Raw genomic sequence first — 21,441 nt, 5'->3', positions numbered from 1 at the left:
CAAAGGGATCCGAAATATCTGTTCTCAGATTCCACAGAAATAAGGCTAGCAAAGAGATCCACGAAATACAGATGTAACTCTGTGAGATGAATTAACAGAACACTAAGCAGTTTCTCATAAAGCTTCTTCCAGATTTCATCTGAGGATATTTCCTTTTTCACCATAGCCCTCTAAGAGCTTCCAAATATCACTTTGCCAATTCCACAAGAACTGTCTTAGCGAAAGGCTTCTTGAGGGGAAAGCTGTAACTCTTCGAGGTGATTTCACAGAACACAAAGAAGGTTCTCAGAAATCTTCTTTCTCTTTGTTATCAGAGGATATTTCCTTTGGCCCTATAGTCTTCAAAGGGATCCGAAATATCTGTTCTCAGATTCCACAGAAATAAGGCTAGCAAAGAGATCCACGAAATACAGATGTAACTCTGTCAGATGAATTAACAGAACACAAAGCAGTGTCTCAGAAAGCTTCTTTCCAGATTTCATCTGAGGATATTTCCTTTTTTACCATAGCCCTCTATGGGCTTCCAAATATCACTTTGCCAATTCCACAAGAACTGTCTTAGCGAAAGGCTTCTTGAGGGGAAAGCTGTAACTCTGTGAGATGATTTCACAGAACACAAAGAAGTTTCTCAGAAAGGTTCTTTCTCTTTGTTATCGGAGGATATTTCCTTTGGCCCTATAGTCTCCAAAGGGATCCGAAATATCTGTTCTCAGATTCCACAGAAATAAGGCTAGCAAAGAGATCCACGAAATACAGATGTAACTCTGTGAGATGAATTAACAGAACACTAAGCAGTTTCTCAGAAAGCTTCTTTCCAGATTTCATCTGAGGATATTTCCTTTTTCAACATAGCCCTCTATGGGCTTCCAAATATCACTTTGCCAATTCCAAAAGAACTGTCTTAGCGAAAGGAATCTTGAGGGCAAAGCTGTAACTCTGTGATATGATTTCACAGAACACAAAGAAGTTTCTCAGAGAGCTTCCTTCTCTTTGTTATCGGAAGATATTTCCTTTGGCCCTATTGTCTTCAAAGGCATCCGAAATATCTGTTCTCAGATTCCACAGAAATAAGGCTAGCAAAGAGATCCACGAAATACAGATGTAACTCTGTGAGATGAATTAACAGAACACTAAGCAGTTTCTCAGAAAGCTTCTTTCCAGATTTCATCTGAGGATATTTCCTTTTTCAACTTATCCCTCTATGGGCTTCCAAATATCACTTTGCCAATTCCACAAGAACTGTCTTGGTGAAAGGCTTCTTGAGGGGAAAGCTGTAACTCTGTGAGGTGATTTCACAGAACACAAAGAAGTTTCTCAGAAAGCTTCTTTCTCTTTGTTATCGGAGGATATTTCCTTTGGCCCTATAGTCTTCAAAGGGATCCGAAATATCTGTTCTCAGATTCCACAGAAATAAGTCTAGCAAAGAGATCCACGAAATACAGATGTAACTCTGTGAGATGAATTAACAGAACAGTAAGCAGTTTCTCAGAAAGCTTCTTTCCAGATTTCATCTGAGGATATTTCCTTTTTCACCATAGCCCTCTATGGGCTTCCAAATATCACTTTGCCAATTCCACAAGAACTGCCTTAGCGAAAGGCTTCTTGAGGGGAAAGCTGTAACTTTGCGAGATGATTTCACAGAACACAAAGAAGTTTCTCAGAAAGCTTCTTTCTCTTTGTTATCGGAGGATATTTCCTTTGGCCCTATAGTCTCCAAAGGGATCCGAAATATCTGTTCTCAGATTCCACTGAAATAAGGCTAGCAAAGAGATCCACGAAATACAGATGTAACTCTGTGAGATGAATTAACAGAACACTAAGCAGTTTCTCAGAAAGCTTCTTTCCAGATTTCATCTGAGGATATTTCCTTTTTCACCATAGCCCTGTATGGGCTTCCAAATATCACTTTGCCAATTCCACAACAACTGTCTTAGAGAAAGGCTTCTTGAGGGGAAAGCTGTAACTCTGTGAGATGATTTCACAGAACACAAAGAAGTTTCTCAGAAAGCTTCTTTCTCTTTGTTATCGGAGGATATTTCCTTTGGCCCTATAGTCTCCAAAGGGATCCGAAATATCTGTTCTCAGATTCCACAGAAATAAGGCTAGCAAAGAGATCCACGAAATACAGATGTAACTCTGTGAGATGAATTAACAGAACACTAAGCAGTTTCTCAGAAAGCTTCTTTCCAGATTTCATCTGAGGATATTTCCTTTTTCACCATAGCCCTCTATAGGCTTCCAAATATCAGTGTGCCAATTCCACAAGAAGTGCCTTAGCGAAAGGCTTCTTGAGGGGAAAGCTTTAACTCTGTGAGATGATTTCACAGAACACAAAGAAGTTTCTCAGAAAGCTTCTTTCTCTTTGTTATCGGAGGATATTTCCTTTGGCCCTATAGTCTTAAGAGGGATCCGAAATATCTGTTCTCAGATTCCACAGAAATAAGGCTAGCAAAGAGATCCACGAAATACAGATGTAACTCTGTGAGATGAATTAACAGAACACGAAGCAGTTTCTCAGAATGCTCCTTTCCAGATTTCATCTGAGGATATTTCCTTTTTCACCATAGCCCTCTATGGGCTTCCAAAAATCACTTTGCCAATTCCACAAGAAATGTCTTAGTGAAAGGCTTCTTGAGGGGAAAGCTGTAACTCTGTGAGGTGATTTCACAGAACACAAAGAAGTTTCTCAGAAAGCTTCTTTCTCTTTGTTATCGGAGGATATTTCCTTTGGCCCAATAGTCTTCAAAGGTATCCGAAATATCTGTTCTCAGATTCCACAGAAATAAGGCTAGCAAAGAGATCCACGAAATACAGATGTAACTCTGTGAGATGAATTAACAGAACACTAAGCAGTTTCTCAGAAAGCTTCTTTCCATATTTCATCTGAGGATATTTCTTTTTTCACCATAGCCCTCTATGGGCTTCCAAATATCACTTTGCCAATTCCACAAGAACTGTCTTAGCGAAAGGCTTCTTCTAGGGAAAGCTGTAACTCTGTGAGATGATTTCACAGAACACAAAGAAGTTTCTCAGAAAGCTTCTTTCTCTTTGTTATCGGAGGATATTTCCTTTGGCCCTATAGTCTCCAAAGGGATCCGAAATATCTGTTCTCAGATTCCACAGGAATAAGGCTAGCAAAGAGATCCTCGAAATACAGATGTAACTCTGTGAGATGAATTAACAGATCACTAAGCAGTTTCTCAGAAAGCTTCCTTCCAGATTTCATCTGAGGATATTTCCTTTTTCACCATTGCCCTCTACGGGCTTCCAAATATCACTTTGCTAATTCCACAAGAACTGTCTTAGCGAAAGGCTTCTTGAGGGGTAGGCTGTAACTCTGTGAGATGATTTCACAGAACACAAAGAAGTTTCTCAGAAAGCTTCTTTCTCTTTGTTATCGGAGGATATTTCCTTTGGCCCTATGGTCTTCAAAGGGATCCGAAATATCTGTTCTCAGATTCCACAGAAATAAGGCTAGCAAAGAGATCCACGAAATACAGATGTAACTCTGTGAGATGAATTAACAGAACACTAAGCAGTTTCTCAGAAAGCTTCTTTCCAGATTTCATCTGAGGATATTTCCTTTTTCACCATAGCCCTCTATGGGCTTCCAAATATCACTTTGCCAATTCCACAAGAACTGTCTTAGCGAAAGGCTTCTTGAGGGGTAAGCTGTAACTCTGTGAGATGATTTCACAGAACACAAAGAAGTTTCTCAGAAAGCTTCTTTCTCTTTGTTATCGGAGGATATTTCCTTTGGCCCTATAGTCTCCAAAGGGATCCGAAATATCTGTTCTCAGATTCCACAGAAATAAGGCTAGCAAAGAGATGCACTAAATACAGATGTAACTCTGTGAGACGAATTAACAGAACACTAAGCAGTTTCTCAGAAAGCTTCTTTCCAGATTTCATCTGAGGATATTTACTTTTTCACCATAGCCCTCTATGGGCTTCCAAATATCACTTTGCCAATTCCACAAGAACAGTCTTAGCGAAAGACTTCTTGAGGGGAAAGCTGTAACTCTGTGAGATGATTTCACAGAACACAAAGAAGTTTCTCAGAAAGCTTCTTTCTCTTTGTTATCGGAGGATATTTCCTTTGTCCCTGTAGTCTTCAAAGGGATCCGAAATATCTGTTATCAGATTCCACAGAAATAAGGCTAGCAAAGAGATCCTCGAAATACAGATATAACTCTGTCAGATGAATTAACAGAACACTAAGCAGTTTCTCAGAGAGCTTCTTTCCGGATTTCGTCTGAGGATATTTCCTTTTTCACCATAGCCCTCTAGGGCTTCCAAATACCACTTTATCAATTCCACAAGAACTGTCTTAGCGAAAGGCTTCTTGAGGGGAAAGCTGTAACTCTGCGAGATGATTTCACAGAACACAAAGAAGTTTCTCAGAATGCTTCTTTCTCTTTGTTACCGGAGGATATTTCCTTCGGCCCTATGGTCTTAAAAGGGATCCGAAATATCTGTTCTCAGGTTCCACAGAAATAAGGCTAGCAAAGAGATCCACGAAATACAGATGTAACTCTGTGAGATGAATTAACAGAACACTAAGCAGTTTCTCAGAAAGCTTCTTTCCAGAGTTCATCTCAGGATAATTCCTTTTTCACCATACCCTATATGGGCTTCCAAATATCACTTTGCCAATTCCACAAGAACTGCCTTAGCGAAAGGCTTCTTGAGGGGAAAGCTGTAACATTGCGAGATGATTTCACAGAACACAAAGAAGTTTCTCAGAAAGCTTCTTTCTCTTTGTTATCGGAGGATATTTCCTTTGGCCCTATAGTCTCCAAAGGGATCCGAAATATCTGTTCTCAGATTCCACAGAAATAAGGCTAGCAAAGAGATCCACGAAATACAGATGTAACTCTGTGAGATGAATTAACAGAACACTAAGCAGTTTCTCAGAAAGCTTCTTTCCAGATTTCATCTGAGGATATTTCCTTTTTCACCATAGCCCTCTATGGGCTTCCAAATATCACTTTGCCAATTCCACAACAACTGTCTTAGCGAAAGGCTTCTTGAGGGGAAAGCTGTAACTCTGTGAGATGATTTCACAGAACACAAAGAAGTTTCTCAGAAAGCTTCTTTCTCTTTGTTATCGGAGGATATTTCCTTTGGCCCTATAGTCTCCAAAGGGATCCGAAATATCTGTTCTCAGATTCCACAGAAATAAGGCTAGCAAAGAGATCCACGAAATACAGATGTAACTCTGTGAGATGAATTAACAGAACACTAAGCAGTTTCTCAGAAAGCTTCTTTCCAGATTTCATCTGAGGATATTTCCTTTTTCACCATAGCCCTCTATAGGCTTCCAAATATCAGTGTGCCAATTCCACAAGAAGTGCCTTAGCGAAAGGCTTCTTGAGGGGAAAGCTTTAACTCTGTGAGATGATTTCACAGAACACAAAGAAGTTTCTCAGAAAGCTTCTTTCTCTTTGTTATCGGAGGATATTTCCTTTGGCTCTATAGTCTTAAGAGGGATCCGAAATATCTGTTCTCAGATTCCACAGAAATAAGGCTAGCAAAGAGATCCACGAAATACAGATGTAACTCTGTGAGATGAATTAACAGAACACTAAGCAGTTTCTCAGAATGCTCCTTTCCAGATTTCATCTGAGGATATTTCCTTTTTCACCATAGCCCTCTATGGGCTTCCAAAAATCACTTTGCCAATTCCACAAGAAATGTCTTAGTGAAAGGCTTCTTGAGGGGAAAGCTGTAACTCTGTGAGGTGATTTCACAGAACACAAAGAAGTTTCTCAGAAAGCTTCTTTCTCTTTGTTATCGGAGGATATTTCCTTTGGCCCAATAGTCTTCAAAGGTATCCGAAATATCTGTTCTCAGATTCCACAGAAATAAGGCTAGCAAAGAGATCCACGAAATACAGATGTAACTCTGTGAGATGAATTAACAGAACACTAAGCAGTTTCTCAGAAAGCTTCTTTCCATATTTCATCTGAGGATATTTCTTTTTTCACCATAGCCCTCTATGGGCTTCCAAATATCACTTTGCCAATTCCACAAGAACTGTCTTAGCGAAAGGCTTCTTCTAGGGAAAGCTGTAACTCTGTGAGATGATTTCACAGAACACAAAGAAGTTTCTCAGAAAGCTTCTTTCTCTTTGTTATTGGAGGATATTTCCTTTGGCCCTATAGTCTCCAAACGGATCCGAAATATCTGTTCTCAGATTCCACAGGAATAAGGCTAGCAAAGAGATGCTCGAAATACAGATGTAACTCTGTGAGATGAATTAACAGATCACTAAGCAGTTTCTCAGAAAGCTTCCTTCCAGATTTCATCTGAGGATATTTCCTTTTTCACCATTGCCCTCTATGTGCTTCCAAATATCACTTTGCTAATTCCACAAGAACTGTCTTAGCGAAAGGCTTCTTGAGGGGTAGGCTGTAACTCTGTGAGATGATTTCACAGAACACAAAGAAGTTTCTCAGAAAGCGTCTTTCTCTTTGTTATCGGAGGATATTTCCTTTGGCCCTGTAGTCTTCAAAGGGATCCGAAATATCTGTTCTCAGATTCCACAGAAATAAGGCTAGCAAAGAGATCCGCGAAATACAGATGTAACTCTGTGAGATGAATTAACAGAACACTAAGCAGTTTCTCAGAAAGCTTCTTTCCAGATTTCGTCTGCGGATATTTCCTTTTTCACCATAGTCCCCTATGAGCTTCCAAATATCACTTTGCCAATTCCACAAGAACTGTCTTAGCGAAAGGCTTCTTGAGGGGAAAGCTGTAACTCTGTGAGATGATTTCACAGAACACAAAGAAGTTTCTCAGAAAGCTTCTTTCTCTTTGTATCGGAGGATATTTCCTTTGGCCCTATAGTCTTCAAAGGGATCCGAAATATCTGTTCTCAGATTCCACAGAAATAAGGCTAGCAAAGAGATACACGAAATACAGATGTAACTCTGTGAGACGAATTAAGAGAACACTAAGCAGTTTCTCAGAAAGCTTCTTTCCAGATTTCATCTGATTATATTTCCTTTTTCACCATAGCCCTCTATGGGCTTCCAAATATCACTTTGCCAATTCCACAAGAACAGTCTTAGCGAAAGACTTCTTGAGGGGAAAGCTGTAACTCTGTGAGATGATTTCACAGAACACAAAGAAGTTTCGCAGAAAGCTTCTTTCTCTTTGTTATCGGAGGATATTTCCTTTGTCCCTGAAGTCTTCAAAGGGATCCGAAATATCTGTTATCAGATTCCACAGAAATAAGGCTAGCAAAGAGATCCTCGAAATACAGATATAACTCTGTCAGATGAATTAACAGAACACTAAGCAGTTTCTCAGAGAGCTTCTTTCCGGATTTCGTCTGAGGATATTTCCTTTTTCACCATAGCCCTCTATGGGCTTCCAAATACCACTTTATCAATTCCACAAGAACTGTCTTAGCGAAAGGCTTCTTGAGGGGAAAGCTGTAACTCTGCGAGATGATTTCACAGAACACAAAGAAGTTTCTCAGAATGCTTCTTTCTCTTTGTTATCGGAGGATATTTCCTTCGGCCCTATGGTCTTAAAAGGGATCCGAAATATCTGTTCTCAGGTTCCACAGAAATAAGGCTAGCAAAGAGATCCACGAAATACAGATGTAACTCTGTGAGATGAATTAACAGAACACTAAGCAGTTTCTCAGAAAGCTTCTTTCCAGAGTTCATCTCAGGATAATTCCTTTTTCACCATACCCTATATGGGCTTCCAAATATCACTTTGTCAATTTCACAAGAACAGTCTTAGCGAAAGACTTCTTGAGGGGAAAGCTGTAACTCTGTGAGATGATTTCACAGAACACAAAGAAGTTTCTCAGAAAGCTTCTTTCTCTTTGTTATCGGAGGATATTTCCTTTGTCCCTGTAGTCTTCAAAGGGATCCGAAATATCTGTTCTCAGATTCCACAGAAATAAGGCTAGCAAAGAGATCCACGAAATAGAGATGTAACTCTGTGAGGTGAATTAACAGAACACTAAGCAGTTTCTCAGAAAGCTTCTTTCCAGAAATCATCTGAGGATATTTCCTTTTTCACCATAGCCCTCTATGGGCTTCCAAATATCACTTTGCCAATTCCACAAGAACTGTCTTAGCGAAAGGCTTCTTGAGGGGAAAGCTGTAACTCTGTGAGATGATTTAACAGAACACAAAGAAGTTTCTCAGAAAGCTTCTTTCTCTTTGTTTTCGGAGGATATTTCCTTTGGCCCTATAGTCTTCAAAGGGATCCGAAATATCTGTTCTCAAATTCCACAGAAATAAGGTTAGCAAAGAGATCCTCGAAATACAGATGTAAATCTTTGAGATGAATTAATAGAACACTAAGAAGTTTCTCAGAAAGCTTCTTTCCAGATTTCATCTGAGGATATTTCCTTTGTCACCATAGCCCTCTATGGGCTTCCAAATATCACTTTGCCAATTCCACAAGAACTGTCTTAGCGAAAGGCTTCTTGAGGGGAAAGCTGTAACTCTGCGAGATGATTTCACAGAACACAAAGAAGTTTCTCAGAAAGCTTCTTTCTCTTTGTTATCCGAGGATACTTCCTTTGGCACTATAGTCTTCAAAGGGATCCGAAATATCTGTTCTCAGATTCCACAGAAATAAGGCTAGCAAAGAGATCCACGAAATACAGATGTAACTCTGTGTGATGAATTAACAGAACACTAAGCAGTTTCTCAGAAAGCTTCTTTCCAGATTTCATCTGAGGATATTTCCTTTTTCACAATAGACGTCTATGGGCTTCCAAATATCACGTTGCCAATTCCAAAAGAACTGTCTTAGCGAAAGTCTTCTTGAGGGGAAAGCTGTAACTCTGTGAGGTGATTTCACAGAACACAAAGAAGTTTCTCAGAAAGCTTCTTTCTCTTTGTTATCGGAGGATATTTCCTTTGGCCCTATAGTCTTAAGAGGGATCCGAAATATCTGTTCTCAGATTCCACAGAAATAAGGCTAGCAAAGAGATCCACGAAATACAGATGTAACTCTGTGAGATGAATTAACAGAACACTAAGCAGTTTCTCAGAAAGTTTCTTTCCAGATTTCATCTGAGGATATTTCCTTTTTCACCATAGCCCTCTATGGGCTTCCAAATATCACTTTGCCAATTCCACAAGAACTGTCTTAGCGAAAGGCTTCTTCTAGGGAAAGCTGTAACTCTGTGAGATGATTTCACAGAACACAAAGAAGTTTCTCAGAAAGCTTCTTTCTCTTTGTATCGGAGGATATTTCCTTTGGCCCTATGGTCTTCAAAGGGATCCGAAATATCTGTTCTCAGATTCCACAGAAATAAGGCTAGCAAAGAGATCCACGAAATACAGATGTAACTCTGTGAGATGAATTAACAGAACACTAAGCAGTTTCTCAGAAAGCTTCTTCCAGATTTCATCTGAGGATATTTCCTTTTTCACCATAGCCCTCTATGGGCTTCCAAATATCACTTTGCCAATTCCACAAGAACTGTCTTAGCGAAAGGCTTCTTGAGGGGAAAGCTGTAACTCATCGAGGTGATTTAACAGAACACAAAGAAGGTTCTCAGAAAGCTTCTTTCTCTTTGTTATCAGAGGATATTTCCTTTGGCCCTATAGTCTTCAAAGGGATCCGAAATATCTGTTCTCAGATTCCACAGAAATAAGGCTAGCAAAGAGATCCACGAAATACAGATGTAACTCTGTCTGATGAATTAACAGAACACAAAGCAGTGTCTCAGAAAGCTTCTTTCCAGATTTCATCTGAGGATATTTCCTTTTTCACCATAGCCCTCTATGGGCTTCCAAATATCACTTTGCCAATTCCACAAGAACTGTCTTAGCGAAAGGCTTCTTGAGGGGAAAGCTTTAACTCTGTGAGATGATTTCACAGAACACAAAGAAGTTTCTCAGAAAGCTTCTTTCTCTTTGTTATCGGAGGATATTTCCTTTGTCCCTGTAGTCTTCAAAGGGATCCGAAAAATCTGTTCTCAGATTCCACAGAAATAAGGCTAGCAAAGAGATCCACGAAATACAGATGTAACTCTGTGAGATGAATTAACAGAACACTAAGCAGTTTCTCAGAAAGCTTCTTTCCAGATTTCATCTGAGGATATTTCCTTTGTCACCATAGCCCTCTATGGGCTTCCAAATATCACTTTGCCAATTCCACAAGAACTGTCTTAGCGAAAGGCTTCTTGAGGGGAAAGCTGTAACTCTGCGAGATGATTTCACAGAACACAAAGAAGTTTCTCAGAAAGCTTCTTTCTCTTTGTTATCCGAGGATATTTCCTTTGGCCCTATAGTCTTCAAAGGGATCCGAAATATCTGTTCTCAGATTCCACAGAAATAAGGCTAGCAAAGAGATCCACGAAATACAGATGTAACTCTGTGTGATGAATTAACAGAACACTAAGCAGTTTCTCAGAAAGCTTCTTTCCAGATTTCATCTGAGGATATTTCCTTTTTCACAATAGACGTCTATGGGCTTCCAAATATCACGTTGCCAATTCCACAAGAACTGTCTTAACGAAAGGCTTCTTGAGGGGAAAGCTGTAACTCTGTGAGATGATTTCACAGAACACAAAGAAGTTTCTCAGAAAGCTTCTTTCTCTTTGTTATCGGAGGATATTTCCTTTGGCCCTATAGTCTTAAGAGGGATCCGAAATATCTGTTCTCAGATTCCACAGAAATAAGGCTAGCAAAGAGATCCACGAAATACAGATGTAACTCTGTGAGATGAATTAACAGAACACTAAGCAGTTTCTCAGAAAGTTTCTTTCCAGATTTCATCTGAGGATATTTCCTTTTTCACCATAGCCCTCTATGGGCTTCCAAATATCACTTTGCCAATTCCACAAGAACTGTCTTAGCGAAACGCTTCTTCTAGGGAAAGCTGTAATTCTGTGAGATGATTTCACAGAACACAAAGAAGTTTCTCAGAAAGCTTCTTTCTCTTTGTATCGGAGGATATTTCCTTTGGCCCTATGGTCTTCAAAGGGATCCGAAATATCTGTTCTCAGATTCCACAGAAATAAGGCTAGCAAAGAGATCCACGAAATACAGATGTAACTCTGTGAGATGAATTAACAGAACACTAAGCAGTTTCTCAGAAAGCTTCTTCCAGATTTCATCTGAGGATATTTCCTTTTTCACCATAGCCCTCTATGGGCTTCCAAATATCACTTTGCCAATTCCACAAGAACTGTCTTAGCGAAAGGCTTCTTGAGGGGAAAGCTGTAACTCATCGAGGTGATTTAACAGAACACAAAGAAGGTTCTCAGAAAGCTTCTTTCTCTTTGTTATCAGAGGATATTTCCTTTGGCCCTATAGTCTTCAAAGGGATCCGAAATATCTGTTCTCAGATTCCACAGAAATGAGGCTAGCAAAGAGATCCACGAAATACAGATGTAACTCTGTCTGATGAATTAACAGAACACAAAGCAGTGTCTCAGAAAGCTTCTTTCCAGATTTCATCTGAGGATATTTCCTTTTTCACCATAGCCCTCTATGGGCTTCCAAATATCACTTTGCCAATTCCACAAGAACTGTCTTAGCGAAAGGCTTCTTGAGGGGAAAGCTGTAACTCTGTGAGATGATTTCACAGAACACAAAGAAGTTTCTCAGAAAGCTTCTTTCTCTTTGTTATCGGAGGATATTTCCTTTGTCCCTGTAGTCTTGAAAGGGATCCGAAAAATCTGTTCTCAGATTCCACAGAAATAAGGCTAGCAAAGAGATCCACGAAATACAGATGTAACTCTGTGAGATGAATTAACAGAACACTAAGCAGTTTCTCAGAAAGCTTCTTTCCAGATTTCGTCAGAGGATATTTCCTTTTTCACCATAGCCCTCTATGGACTTCCAAATATCACTTTCCCAATTCCACAAGAACTGTCTTAGCGAAAGGCTTCTTGAGGTGAAAGCTGTAACTCTGTGAGATGATTTAACAGAACACAAAGAAGTTTCTCAGAAAGCTTCTTTCTCTTTGTTATCGGAGGATATTTCCCTTGGCCCTATAGTCTCCAAAGGGATCTGAAATATCTGTTCTCAGATTCCTCAGAAATAAGGCTAGTAAAGAGATCCAGGAAATACAGATGTAACTCTGTGAGATGAATTAACAGAACACTAAGCAGTTTCTCAGAAAGCTTCTTTCCAGATTTCATCTGAGGATATTTCCTTTTTCACCACAGCCCTCTATGGGCTTCCAAATATCACTTTGCCAATTCCACAAGAACTGTCTTAGCGAAAGGCTTTAGAGGGCAAAGCTGTAACTCTGTGAGATGATTTCACAGAACACAAAGACGTTTCTCAGAAAGCCTCTTTCTCTTTGTTATCGGAGGATATTTCCTTTGGCCCTAAGGTGTTCAAAGGGATCCGAAATATCTGCTCTCAGATTCCACAGAAATAAGGCTAGCAAAGAGTTCCACGAAATACAGATGTAACTCTGTGAGATGAATTAACAGAACACTAAGCAGTTTCTCAGAAAGCTTCTTTCCAGATTTCATCTGAGGATATTTCCTTTTTCACCTTAGCCCTCTATGGGCTTCCAAATATCACTTTGCCAATTCCACAAGAACTTCTTAACGAAAGGCTTCTTGAGGGGAAAGCTGTAACTCTGTGAGATGATTTAACAGAACAGAAAGAAGTTTCTCAGAAAGCTTCTTTCTCTTTGTTTTCGGAGGATATTTCCTTTGGCCCTATAGTCTTCAAAGGGATCCGAAATATCTGTTCTCAAATTCCACAGAAATAAGGTTAGCAAAGAGATCCTCGAAATACAGATGTAACTCTTTGAGATGAATTAATGGAACACTAAGCAGTTTCTCAGAAAGCTTCTTTCCAGATTACATCTGAGGATATTTCCTTTGTCACCATAGCCCTCTATGGGCTTCCAAATATCACTTTGCCAATTCCACAAGAACTGTCTTAGCGAAAGGCTTCTTGAGGGGAAAGCTGTAACTCTGCGAGATGTTTTCACAGAACACAAAGAAGTTTCTCAGAAAGCTTCTTTCTCTTTGTTATCCGAGGATATTTCCTTTGGCCCTATAGTCTTCAAAGGGATCCGAAATATCTGTTCTCAGATTCCACAGAAATAAGGCTAGCAAAGAGATCCACGAAATACAGATGTAACTCTGTGTGATGAATTAACAGAACACTAAGCAGTTTCTCAGAAAGCTTTTTTCCAGATTTCATCTGAGGATATTTCCTTTTTCACCATAGCCCTCTATGGGCTTCCAAATATCACGTTGCCAATTCCACAAGAACTGTCTTAGCGAAAGACTTCTTGAGGGGAAAGCTGTAACTCTGTGAGATGATTTCACAGAACACAAAGAAGTTTCTCAGAAAGCTTCTTTCTCTTTGTTATCGGAGGATATTTCCTTTGGCCCTATAGTCTTAAGAGGGATCCGAAATATCTGTTCTCAGATTCCACAGAAATAAGGCTAGCAAAGAGATCCACGAAATACAGATGTAACTCTGTGAGATGAATTAACAGAACACTAAGCAGTTTCTCAGAAAGTTTCTTTCCAGATTTCATCTGAGGATATTTCCTTTTTCACCATAGCCCTCTATGGGCTTCCAAATATCACTTTGCCAATTCCACAAGAACTGTCTTAGCGAAAGGCTTCTTCTAGGGAAAGCTGTAACTCTGTGAGATGATTTCACAGAACACAAAGAAGTTTCTCAGAAAGCTTCTTTCTCTTTGTATCGGAGGATATTTCCTTTGGCCCTATGGTCTTCAAAGGGATCCGAAATATCTGTTCTCAGATTCCACAGAAATAAGGCTAGCAAAGAGATCCACGAAATACAGATGTAACTCTGTGAGATGAATTAACAGAACACTAAGCAGTTTCTCAGAAAGCTTCTTCCAGATTTCATCTGAGGATATTTCCTTTTTCACCATAGCCCTCTATGGGCTTCCAAATATCACTTTGCCAATTCCACAAGAACTGTCTTAGCGAAAGGCTTCTTGAGGGGAAAGCTGTAACTCATCGAGGTGATTTAACAGAACACAAAGAAGGTTCTCAGAAAGCTTCTTTCTCTTTGTTATCGGAGGATATTTCCTTTGGCCCTATAGTCTTCAAAGGGATCTGAAATATCTGTTCTCAGATTCCTCAGAAATAAGGCTAGTAAAGAGATCCAGGAAATAAAGATGTAACTCTGTGAGATGAATTAACAGAACACTAAGCAGTTTCTCAGAAAGCTTCTTTCCAGATTTCATCTGAGGATATTTCCTTTTTCACCACAGCCCTCTATGGGCTTCCAAATATCACTTTGCCAATTCCACAAGAACTGTCTTAGCGAAAGGCTTTAGAGGGCAAAGCTGTAACTCTGTGAGATGATTTCACAGAACACAAAGAAGTTTCTCAGAAAGCCTCTTTCTCTTTGTTATCGGAGGATATTTCCTTTGGCCCTATGGTGTTCAAAGGGATCCGAAATATCTGTTCTCAGATTCCACAGAAATAAGGCTAGCAAAGAGATCCACGAAATACAGATGTAACTCTGTGAGATGAATTAACAGAACACTAAGCAGTTTCTCAGAAAGCTTCTTTCCAGATTTCATCTGAGGATATTTCCTTTTTCACCTTAGCCCTCTATGGACTTCCAAATATCACTTTGCCAATTCCACAAGAACTTCTTAACGAAAGGCTTCTTGAGGGGAAAGCTGTAACTCTGTGAGATGATTTAACAGAACAGAAAGAAGTTTCTCAGAAAGCTTCTTTCTCTTTGTTTTCGGAGGATATTTCCTTTGGCCCTATAGTCTTCAAAGGGATCCGAAATATCTGTTCTCAAATTCCACAGAAATAAGGTTAGCAAAGAGATCCTCGAAATACAGATGTAACTCTTTGAGATGAATTAATGGAACACTAAGCAGTTTCTCAGAAAGCTTCTTTCCAGATTACATCTGAGGATATTTCCTTTGTCACCATAGCCCTCTATGGGCTTCCAAATATCACTTTGCCAATTCCACAAGAACTGTCTTAGCGAAAGGCTTCTTGAGGGGAAAGCTGTAACTCTGCGAGATGTTTTCACAGAACACAAAGAAGTTTCTCAGAAAGCTTCTTTCTCTTTGTTATCCGAGGATATTTCCTTTGGCCCTATAGTCTTCAAAGGGATCCGAAATATCTGTTCTCAGATTCCACAGAAATAAGGCTAGCAAAGAGATCCACGAAATACAGATGTAACTCTGTGTGATGAATTAACCGAACACTAAGCAGTTTCTCAGAAAGCTTTTTTCCAGATTTCATCTGAGGATATTTCCTTTTTCACAATAGACGTCTATTGGCTTCCAAATATCACGTTGCCAATTCCACAAGAACTGTCTTAGCGAAAGGCTTCTTGAGGGGAAAGCTGTAACTCTGTGAGATGCTTTCACAGAACACAAAGAAGTTTCTCAGAAAGCTTCTTTCTCTTTGTTATCGGAGGATATTTCCTTTGGCCCTATAGTCTTAAGAGGGATCCGAAATATCTGTTCTCAGATTCCACAGAAATAAGGCTAGCAAAGAGATCCACGAAATACAGATGTAACTCTGTGAGATGAATTAACAGAACACTAAGCAGTTTCTCAGAAAGTTTCTTTCCAGATTTCATCTGAGGATATTTCCTTTTTCACCATAGCCCTCTATGGGCTTCCAAATATCACTTTGCCAATTCCACAAGAACTGTCTTAGCGAAAGGCTTCTTCTAGGGAAAGCTGTAACTCTGTGAGATGATTTCACAGAACACAAAGAAGTTTCTCAGAAAGCTTCTTTCTCTTTGTATCGGAGGATATTTCCTTTGGCCCTATGGTCTTCAAAGGGATCCGAAATATCTGTTCTCAGATTCCACAGAAATAAGGCTAGCAAAGAGATCCACGAAATACAGATGTAACTCTGTGAGATGAATTAACAGAACACTAAGCAGTTTCTCAGAAAGCTTCTTCCAGATTTCATCTGAGGATATTTCCTTTTTCACCATAGCCCTCTATGGGCTTCCAAATATCACTTTGCCAATTCCACAAGAACTGTCTTAGCGAAAGGCTTCTTGAGGGAAAAGCTGTAACTCATCGAGGTGATTTAACAGAACACAAAGAAGGTTCTCAGAAAGCTTCTTTCTCTTTGTTATCAGAGGATATTTCCTTTGGCCCTATAGTCTTCAAAGGGATCCGAAATATCTGTTCTCAGATTCCACAGAAATAAGGCTAGCAAAGAGATCCACGAAATACAGATGTAACTCTGTCTGATGAATTAACAGAACACAAAGCAGTGTCTCAGAAAGCTTCTTTCCAGATTTCATCTGAGGATATTTCCTTTTTCACCATAGCCCTCTATGGGCTTCCAAATATCACTTTGCCAATTCCACAAGAACTGTCTTAGCGAAAGGCTTCTTGAGGGGAAAGCTGTAACTCTGTGAGATGATTTCACAGAACACAAAGAAGTTTCTCAGAAAGCTTCTTTCTCTTTGTTATCGGAGGATATTTCCTTTGTCCCTGTAGTCTTCAAAGGGATCCGAAAAATCAGTTCTCAGATTCCACAGAAATAAGGCTAGCAAAGAGATCCACGAAATACAGATGTAACTCTGTGAGATGAATTAACAGAACACTAAGCAGTTTCTCAGAAAGCTTCTTTCCAGATTTCGTCTGAGGATATTTCCTTTTTCACCATAGCCCTCTATGGACTTCCAAATATCACTTTCCCAATTCCACAAGAACTGTCTTAGCGAAAGGCTTCTTGAGGTGAAAGCTGTAACTCTGTGAGATGATTTCACAGAACACAAAGAAGTTTCTCAGAAAGCTTCTTTCTCTTTGTTATCGGAGGATATTTCCTTTGGCCCTATAGTCTCCAAAGGGATCTGAAATATCTGTTCTCAGATTCCTCAGAAATAAGGCTAGTAAAGAGATCCAGGAAATACAGATGTAACTCTGTGAGATGAATTAACAGAACACTAAGCAGTTTCTCAGAAAGCTTCTTTCCAGATTTCATCTGAGGATATTTCCTTTTTCACCGCAGCCCTCTATGGGCTTCCAAATATCACTTTGCCAATTCCACAAGAACTGTCTTAGCGAAAGGCTTTAGAGGGCAAAGCTGTAACTCTGTGAGATGATTTCACAGAACACAAAGAAGTTTCTCAGAAAGCCTCTTTCTCTTTGTTATCGGAGGATATTTCCTTTGGCCCTATGGTCTTCAAAGGGATCCGAAATATCTGTTCTCAGATTCCACAGAAATAAGGCTAGCAAAGAGATCCACGAAATACAGCTGTAACTCTGTGAGATGAATTAGCAGAACACTAAGCAGTTTCTCAGAAAGCTTCTTTCCAGATTTCATCTGAGGATATTTCCTTTTTCACCTTAGCCCTCTATGGGCTTCCAAATATCACTTTGCGAATTCCACAAGAACTTCTTAACGAAAGGCTTCTTGAGGGGAAAGCTGTAACTCTGTGAGATGATTTAACAGAACACAAAGAAGTTTCTCAGAAAGCTTCTTTCTCTTTGTTATCGGAGGATATTTCCTTTGGCCCTATAGTCTTAAGAGGGATCCGAAATATCTGTTCTCAGATTCCACAGAAAAAAGGCTAGCAAAGAGATCCACGAAATACAGATGTAACTCTGTGAGATGAATTAACAGAACACTAAGCAGTTTCTCAGAAAGTTTCTTTCCAGATTTCATCTGAGGATATTTCCTTTTTCACCATAGCCCTCTATGGGCTTCCAAATATCACTTTGCCAATTCCACAAGAACTGTCTTAGCGAAAGGCTTCTTCTAGGGAAAGCTGTAACTCTGTGAGATGATTTCACAGAACACAAAGAAGTTTCTCAGAAAGCTTCTTTCTCTTTGTATCGGAGGATAATTCCTTTGGCCCTATGGTCTTCAAAGGGATCCGAAATATCTGTTGTCAGATTCCACAGAAATAAGGCTAGCAAAGAGATCCACGAAATACAGATGTAACTCTGTGAGATGAATTAACAGAACACTAAGCAGTTTCTCAGAAAGCTTCTTCCAGATTTCATCTGAGGATATTTCCTTTTTCACCATAGCCCTCTATGGGCTTCCAAATATCACTTTGCCAATTCCACAAGAATTGTGTTAGCGAAAGGCTTCTTGAGGGGAAAGCTGTAACTCATCGAGGTGATTTAACAGAACACAAAGAAGGTTCTCAGAAAGCTTCTTTCTCTTTGTTATCAGAGGATATTTCCTTTGGCCCTATAGTCTTCAAAGGGATCCGAAATATCTGTTCTCAGATTCCACAGAAATAAGGCTAGCAAAGAGATCCACGAAATACAGATGTAACTCTGTCTGATGAATTAACAGAACACAAAGCAGTGTCTCAGAAAGCTTCTTTCCAGATTTCATCTGAGGATATTTCCTTTTTCACCATAGCCCTCTATGGGCTTCCAAATATCACTTTGCCAATTCCACAAGAACTGTCTTAGCGAAAGGCTTCTTGAGGGGAAAGCTGTAACTCTGTGAGATGATTTCACAGAACACAAAGAAGTTTCTCAGAAAGCTTCTTTCTCTTTGTTATCGGAGGATATTTCCTTTGTCCCTGTAGTCTTCAAAGGGATCCGAAAAATCAGTTCTCAGATTCCACAGAAATAAGGCTAGCAAAGAGATCCACGAAATACAGATGTAACTCTGTGAGATGAATTAACAGAACACTAAGCAGTTTCTCAGAAAGCTTCTTTCCAGATTTCGTCTGAGGATATTTCCTTTTTCACCATAGCCCTCTATGGACTTCCAAATATCACTTTCCCAATTCCACAAGAACTGTCTTAGCGAAAGGCTTCTTGAGGTGAAAGCTGTAACTCTGTGAGATGATTTCACAGAACACAAAGAAGTTTCTCAGAAAGCTTCTTTCTCTTTGTTATCGGAGGATATTTCCTTTGGCCCTATAGTCTCCAAAGGGATCTGAAATATCTGTTCTCAGATTCCTCAGAAATAAGGCTAGTAAAGAGATCCAGGAAATACAGATGTAACTCTGTGAGATGAATTAACAGAACACTAAGCAGTTTCTCAGAAAGCTTCTTTCCAGATTTCATCTGAGGATATTTCCTTTTTCACCGCAGCCCTCTATGGGCTTCCAAATATCACTTTGCCAATTCCACAAGAACTGTCTTAGCGAAAGGCTTTAGAGGGCAAAGCTGTAACTCTGTGAGATGATTTCACAGAACACAAAGAAGTTTCTCAGAAAGCCTCTTTCTCTTTGTTATCGGAGGATATTTCCTTTGGCCCTATGGTCTTCAAAGGGATCCGAAATATCTGTTCTCAGATTCCACAGAAATAAGGCTAGCAAAGAGATCCACGAAATACAGATGTAACTCTGTGAGATGAATTAGCAGAACACTAAGCAGTTTCTCAGAAAGCTTCTTTCCAGATTTCATCTGAGGATATTTCCTTTTTCACCTTAGCCCTCTATGGGCTTCCAAATATCACTTTGCGAATTCCACAAGAACTTCTTAACGAAAGGCTTCTTGAGGGGAAAGCTGTAACTCTGTGAGATGATTTAACAGAACACAAAGAAGTTTCTCAGAAAGCTTCTTTCTCTTTGTTATCGGAGGATATTTCCTTTGGCCCTATAGTCTTAAGAGGGATCCGAAATATCTGTTCTCAGATTCCACAGAAAAAAGGCTAGCAAAGAGATCCACGAAATACAGATGTAACTCTGTGAGATGAATTAACAGAACACTAAGCAGTTTCTCAGAAAGTTTCTTTCCAGATTTCATCTGAGGATATTTCCTTTTTCACCATAGCCCTCTATGGGCTTCCAAATATCACTTTGCCAATTCCACAAGAACTGTCTTAGCGAAAGGCTTCTTCTAGGGAAAGCTGTAACTCTGTGAGATGATTTCACAGAACACAAAGAAGTTTCTCAGAAAGCTTCTTTCTCTTTGTATCGGAGGATAATTCCTTTGGCCCTATGGTCTTCAAAGGGATCCGAAATATCTGTTGTCAGATTCCACAGAAATAAGGCTAGCAAAGAGATCCACGAAATACAGATGTAACTCTGTGAGATGAATTAACAGAACACTAAGCAGTTTCTCAGAAAGCTTCTTCCAGATTTCATCTGAGGATATTTCCTTTTTCACCATAGCCCTCTATGGGCTTCCAAATATCACTTTGCCAATTCCACAAGAACTGTCTTAGCGAAAGGCTTCTTGAGGTGAAAGCTGTAACTCTGTGAGATGATTTCACAGAACACAAAGAAGTTTCTCAGAAAGCTTCTTTCTCTTTGTTATCGGAGGATATTTCCTTTGTCCCTGTAGTCTTCAAAGGGATCCGAAAAATCTGTTCTCAGATTCCACAGAAATAAGGCTAGCAAAGAGATCCACGAAATACAGATGTAACTCTGTGAGATGAATTAACAGAACACTAAGCAGTTTCTCAGAAAGCTTCTTTCCAGATTTCGTCTGAGGATATTTCCTTTTTCACCATAGCCCTCTATGGACTTCCAAATATCACTTTCCCAATTCCACAAGAACTGTCTTAGCGAAAGGCTTCTTGAGGTGAAAGCTGTAACTCTGTGAGATGATTTCACAGAACACAAAGAAGTTTCTCAGAAAGCTTCTTTCTCTTTGTTATCGGAGGATATTTCCTTTGGCCCTATAGTCTCCAAAGGGATCTGAAATATCTGTTCTCAGATTCCTCAGAAATAAGGCTAGTAAAGAGATCCAGGAAACACAGATGTAACTCTGTGAGATGAATTAACAGAACACTAAGCAGTTTCTCAGAAAGCTTCTTTCCAGATTTCATCTGAGGATATTTCCTTTTTCACCACAGCCCTCTATGGGCTTCCAAATATCACTTTGCCAATTCCACAAGAACTGTCTTAGCGAAAGGCTTTAGAGGGCAAAGCTGTAACTCTGTGAGATGATTTCACAGAACACAAAGAAGTTTCTCAGAAAGCTTCTTTCTCTTTGTTATCGGAGGATATTTCCTTTGGCCCTATGGTCTTCAAAGGGATCCGAAATATCTGTTCTCAGATTCCACAGAAATAAGGCTAGCAAAGAGATCCACGAAATACAGATGTAACTCTGTGAGATGAATTAACAGAACACTAAGCAGTTTCTCAGAAAGCTTCTTTCCAGATTTCATCTGAGGATATTTCCTTTTTCACCTTAGCCCTCTATGGGCTTCAATTATCACTTTGCCAATTTCACAAGAACTTCTTAACGAAAGGCTTCTTGAGGGGAAAGCTGTAACTCTGTGAGATGATTTAACAGAACAGAAAGAAGTTTCTCAGAAAGCTTCTTTCTCTTTGTTTTCGGAGGATATTTCCTTTGGCCCTATATTCTTCAAAGGGATCCGAAATATCTGTTCTCAAATTCCACAGAAATAAGGTTAGCAAAGAGATCCTCGAAATGCAGATGTAACTTTTTGAGGTGAATTAACAGAACACTAAGCAGTTTCTCAGAAAGCTTCTTTCCAGATTTCATCTGAGGATATTTCCTTTTTCACCATAGCCCTCTATGGGCTTCCAAATATCACTTTGCCAATTC

The sequence above is a fragment of the Macaca mulatta genome, chromosome X (genome assembly GCF_049350105.2).
Source record: "Macaca mulatta isolate MMU2019108-1 chromosome X, T2T-MMU8v2.0, whole genome shotgun sequence".
In the NCBI taxonomy this organism is placed as follows: domain Eukaryota; kingdom Metazoa; phylum Chordata; class Mammalia; order Primates; family Cercopithecidae; genus Macaca; species Macaca mulatta.
This window is presented reverse-complemented; position numbering follows the sequence as displayed.